Source organism: Motacilla alba, chromosome Z, assembly GCF_015832195.1.
Source record: "Motacilla alba alba isolate MOTALB_02 chromosome Z, Motacilla_alba_V1.0_pri, whole genome shotgun sequence".
NCBI classification, from domain to species: Eukaryota; Metazoa; Chordata; class Aves; order Passeriformes; family Motacillidae; genus Motacilla; species Motacilla alba.
The window spans coordinates 29,479,895-29,486,261 of record NC_052046.1 but is presented as its reverse complement, the minus strand read 5'-3'; positions in this window follow the sequence as shown (position 1 = coordinate 29,486,261).

Genomic DNA, 6,367 nt, shown 5'->3' with positions numbered 1-6,367 from the left:
TACCACAGTGCCTGCAGGGTAGATTAAACTGAGATGCAGTTTAAACAGTATGACTGATCGGAGGTTTCAGGATTTGTCAGGACTGTGCAGAGCCTCAGCAAATACATTACTGAAGAAGAAAATTATAGATGTTAATTAGTCATCTGAAGAATAATTGATGCACCATTAGTGATGCAGTGATGTCGCTGACAGCTGAGTTCCTGTTACCAGGTTGCCCTTAGGATGTCATTTGCCATGACTCAGCACTGAAGTAATTAATTAGGTAGTGGACTGCCGGTATGTGTGAGGCGGGCATGCCTGATGATTCTTACTCCACAAGGGGAAATGCTCATCGTAGCTGGAGCTGCCAGAACTCAACATGCTTTGACTTGTACACGTTTCTGGGAACCAAATTCCTGTGTATAAGGATTTCTTGAGACAATATCGTCTCAAGAATGAGTTGTTGATGTCAGCAATGTCTTGAGACATTTTTTGCAGTATGATGAGAGTCTGATGTAGACACAGTGCTACATTCTAGAATAATTTCTTAACAATCATCTCTGTCAAAGTTCGCAGGCATCTCTGAGACATCCTATCATCAAGTGTTTTGAAGCATCAGGTAATGCAGAAAACATTGCTCCATTATTTACTTCCAGTTTTGCATGGGCTGCTCTCTTCTATTCTTGTCTTGGCTGCTGATGAATCTGTATTCCTCCAAAACACTGTGATAATACCAGCCTCTGAAGGTTTATAGAACTACCGGTTAATTAAGAAAAGTACAGCTTGCTTTCTCCCTATAATGGGCATGTACTTGGATGTTGAGATGTAAATCACAGCATTAGCAAGGAAAATAGAAGAAAATATAGCAGGTCATCAAATGTGAGCCACCTTGTAAATCTCTAGCCCTATAATTATGTATGTTTTCTTTGTTCAGGAGTTCTCATAAATAAATGTATGCTAGTAGAAAATGCAAAACTAAGTGCTTATTGGAAGCATCAGCCTGACTTACAGAGTTAATGAGGAAAGCTTTGTAAGTGACAGGGAGAGATGCTTTTCTTTATCAGATGTTTAGGGAGCTGCTCAGGCAAACTGCCAGCATCTTGCTTAATTTTCCTGCCTACCTTTCTTCTGAAGGCTAATACAATTCAAACTCTTGGTGAAAAACAAGGTATGAACTCTGCATACATACTCATCACATACAGTAAGTTTGTAAAGTAGGATTCCTAAACTTTGAAACTGTTGAAGTGAGGTCTTTCTGTGACTTGATTACACATTTGCAGACAAATTACCTGTAACAGACTAGAAGTAAAATATTTGGCTTATTTCAAGTAGCAGACTTTTCTTCTGGAGCCCCTAACAATAGTTAAGATGAAATCATATTAAAAGGATCTCTTTTTTCTGAAGTCAATAAGAAAGCATCTATTTGTAATAATAGGGTTAATATTCATAATTCAGTCATCAATAATAAAATTATTATTGATTATTATTGTCCTCAAATGAGAACATGAAAACAGGACCCAAATGCTCCTGCAAGGAGAGATTTTACCTGAAAAATCTCTCCTTGCATTTGCCCCTGACATAACTTCAGAAACCCAAATTGAAGGGATCAGATCTATTCTTATAAGTGCTTTGAAAACAGCACCAAATAGTTTAATAATTTGCTTTTAGACTGCAACAGAGAATACCATGTTTTTATGCAAAAACAAAACAAAAAAAGATTTATGCCTGTTACTGAATGGCAGCACTCACTTGCAGTTTCTCTTTTAAGGACATCTTGCATTTTTGGGCCTCAAAATTGCAATATCTCTTCTTGCTCTTGACTTGCAGTTTCCATAATCTTACCTGAGCAAGTATGACACAATGTGTCAAAACTATCTATGAAAAGTATCCATAGTTTAATTATTACCAAACATATCAGCTGTGAAACTTGTAGCATTTATTGAATAGTATGTAGTGGCAAAGCTACATGTGTAACAGTTAGATTTTTTTTTTTTCCCTTATAGACTCTCGTGGCTATTATGTTCCTTTTTGGGTTTTTTCATATCCTTCTTCCACAGCCGCTGCGCTGTCGTAGTTTCTAGCTGCAAGAGAGCTGTACAGCCTCTGATTGTCAGCAACAATGTATTACTCTGGGTTATTCCCAGTAGAAGGAACAGAATTGATGCCAGAACTGTAAAACAAACTGCTCCGTTTTGTGGGTCCACCTTGGAGATGGACTATGTGGGCTTCATCAGACACAGGGGAAAATGGTAGATCAGCTTCTCAGAAAGAGCAGCCCTATAGCACCCACACTACCCAAACCTTGCCATGCAAACCCAACCCGAAATACACTTGTGAGGTGAATGTAAAGTGAAATAAAGCCATGGGTCCTGGGGGGAAAATATTTTTATGGTTTTGGAGAAATGCAGAATAATCCCAAACCTTCCATATCCAAGATAAAATAAGCCCCATAAGACCAGACAACTTATGTTCTTTTAAACAACAGCAGATTTACTATTACCTACATGACAAAGATTTAAAAAGTCTCTCTGGAAATGGCTAATATCTCATTCTCCACAGAAAATAACTCTTCAGTAGCAGCTTAGTTTTTCTGACAATAGGTTAGTGATGAAACCTTCCAGAATGGAGCAAGGCTGTACCTGCATTACTCAGAGAAAAGTCATAATACAATCTTTATGTTATCAAACTAATCTTATGCTTTAAAAAGTTCACAAGGAATTTGCCTAGAAAATACCTAGAAAGACTCAAGCTTTATTGCTATAATCTTTCCATTTTAGGAAATTGTTGCCTTAAGGTTTAAGCCATCCCAAAGTTATGCAGGGACCAGAATCTCAGAGCTATGGTTTTAACTGTGTCTTAGCAGGAAGTTTTCCTTTATTTCCAGTTTTTGTATATCTTGAGTTGCATTTGAGTAGTAGTAGTAGTAGTTCTGACATTATGAACTCTCCCTTCAAAAAAGAATTGCATTTTGGATCACCACACCTAACTAGTTACTTCTTTCTCATCCTCATCTCATGACTATACCTAAAGTCTACAGAGACCAAGTAAAGGTACTGGCTGTCTATGTTACTTCAAAAAATCACATTAGCAGCTGACTGGTTGTGAACACCCCCATCACCTACTCCCCCCCCCCCCCCCCAAAAGAACCAAACAAAAAAAAAACACCAAAAGGACCCCCCTCAAATGAAATGAAGCTCAAAACAAAAAATCAAAAAAAAAGCAAACGAACAAAACAATAACAACACTGTCCCCCCTCCCATGCTTAGCACTTAACCAGGACACTCTCAGAATGACTCCTGTTGGGCATTCTTGTCCCTTGCCAATAACGTATGCCATTACTGAGAACAGTGTGTGGTTCTAAAGGAAGAGTAATGCATATGCTGTAGTCTTTAAATGGAGAGAAGGGCCTCTGTCAAAGATCTGATGGTGTCAAGCACGGTTGTCCAGCCAAGTTTGTCCAAAATGCCATTTACAGGCAGAGGGTGGGGGGAAGGTGGGAAGAAAGGGAAGAGGGTGGGGCAGGAAACAACTTGTGAGTATGGAAGTACAAAAGTTCACCCAGCCTGTACCTGCCTCTCTTAATCTCTGCAGTCTTCAGCTGTCGCTGTGTGCATGGAAGTCAGTCCAAATAATAAACCTAGAGCTTTATCGTAATTAGCCTGACAGCAAGTTGGTGTTTCTTCCCTCCCAGCTTGTCAGTGGAGGTTTTTAGAAGGTTCCAAGGAATGAAATACTTTGTTGCTGTTTGAGATAGCGTCACTTTTGTTGAAATGAAAGCAATTTAAAGAACATTAAAATGAACAGTAATTACTGTTCAATACTTCTTCTCCTGGAGCCTAAATGGAAATGATTTTAAAAAGACTGATTCAGATTAAGAATTCCACTCATAGAGCTGAAGGTAGACCTCCACAGTGACAAAACACTATTATCACTACTTTACCTTCATAATTTGATAAACTTTTTAGTGAGATTTTGTTTGGATTTTTTTGTTTGGGTTTTTTTTGAGGGGTTTGGGGGTTGTTTTGGTTTTCTTAACATTAAAGCATTTCACCATGTGACTCTGTTGAGTGTAGATCTTTTCTTCACAGAGCTACTGCTTAAGTAGCTCTGAGTTTTGTTAGTCTGCAACTGGGGAATGTGTTGTGGCTCAACCTGAGCCAGCAGTCAAGCCCCAGATAGCTGCTTACTCACTGCCCCACCTGCAGGACTGAGGAGAGAATCAGAAGGGGAAAGGCTAGAGAACTCTCTTGTGGGTTGAGATACAGGCAATTTGATAGGAAATCAAAACTCACACCCACAAGCAAAGCAAAGTAAGGAATTAATTGACTGCTTTCCACAGGCAGGCAGGTGTTCAGCCATCTCCAGGAGAGCAGGGCCCCACGACATGTGATAGTGACTTGGGAAGACAAATGCAATCACTCCAAATGTCCCCCCTTTCTCCTTCTTCCCCCCAGGTTATATGCTGAGGATGATGATCTGGAATATGCCTTTGGTCAGTTTGGGTCACCTGTTCTGGCTCTGTTTCTTCCCAGTCTCCATGCATCCCTACCCTGCCACTTTGGCAGCACAAAGAGCAGAAAAGGCCTTGGCTCTGTGCAACCTGTGCTCAGAAATAACAACCATCTCTGTATAATGAACCCTCTGTTCAGTGCAAGCCCAAAACAGACCCATGACAGATAGTGTAAAGAAAATTAACTACCCCAGCTGAAACCAGGACATAATGTTGTGCTCCTTCTTGAGGTAAATGATGTTACAAGGGAGCTTGATTTACTGACCTTGAGTATAACTATACTGGTAGTTAAATATATCTTTCCTAATTGATTTGACATCCAGATAGCCCCGTGGGCTTCATGTTTGACATACTTCAATGAAGAGGTATGTTCGAGTTTTTTCATTTTTATTTAGAGGGCTGCTTTGCTGTCTCATTGTAGAGAAGGTTCCCAAAACTGCATGACAGTTGTTGCTCCGGAGTGCAATGCACGTATAAGTCATCTAAAGTAGATGCACAAAGTCACAGAGACTCCATTTTTTTTTCCCACTTAATAAGTGTGGAAGGAAGAAAGTGGAGCTGAAAAAACCCTGTGTTTGCAAATTGGAACATTTGTTTGTCAGTGCCAAAGTACTAAGAGTACTAAAAGCCTTGTGTTGCTGCTTTTACCGACGTCCTCACGTTTCTCTCGACAAAGCTACCTTGCAACACCAGGTGTCACTGTAACAAAGTGAAAAAGTTGGCTTGCAAGTTAGCTTCACGCCGCTCGGTGATGCATTAGGCTGGGTATCTGGGTATCTCTGGGGACTTTGTTTTCATTCCTCAGAGCTAGCTGGCCAGCTTTTATGTCGCAGGGATGCGGCTCCCCTTGATCTGTGCTCTGAGCTGTGACCCAGACCATTTACACTTCTAGCAAGCTTCTGAGGGGAGGAGGTCGGGATCAAGGGCAGACACCTGAGCCGGAGATTCTGCTTTTAATGTGAAGTTTGTTTGTGGGGAAAGCTTAAAAGGCTGTACTTCCCAGCCTGGCTAACCCACCCGCAGCTGCAGTAGCACAAGTAGGCAAGTGCTGAGTTTCCAAAAGTCAGAGCTACAGACCTCATACTGTATGTTGGCCTCTTGTAATGTGAATATTTAATTAATTAGAACATACACACACAAATAAAAATAAAACCCACACCAACCAACCAAACAAGTGAACACTGCACCACCACAATAAATTACACAAACCAAACAATTACACATAGTTAGATTAAGCTCAGTTCAATAATTTCCCCAGAAATCTTTGAGAACCTGGTGTAGAGTTGTTGAGAGAGAAAGAAGCCTAAAAAGGAAAACATACTGTCAGCATGTCACATTTAACCAAGAACTCTCATTTTCCACAGCAGCTTCTCAGGAGCAAGCCTGAGCTCCTAGTTGACAGGACATGAAGGTGTGTGTCAGGACCAGCACAATTTTTAGTTTTCTCTAGTTAGGGGGAAAAAAAGAAGAAAAAAAAAAAAAAGAAAAAGGTGTAGACAAAAAACAGTTAGTCTGCCTTCCTGTTATGAATTCCTTCTCAAAAATCACCTGCCCATTTACCATGGTGGGCCGGCCATAACTGAGAGCCAAATGTTCATACAGCTGCTTCCTAACTTTGTTCTCTGCAACATGGGAAAAGGCGGAAAAAATGCGAGGAGACTTGTGAGATAATTACACCTTAATAGAGATAGCAAACTGAGACCCAACCCTAACCCCAATCCTAGCCCTGAAATTAAAATATAAAGTAAACAATGGGTGTTGGGGCAATGCAAATCAAAAAGAGAAATTAACTTTCCACTTCCAGGAGCTATTTAGTTGTTACCAGAGGAGCAGGGCTTTGCCATGAGTAACATTTGTGGGCTGCTGTAGAGAAAGTCA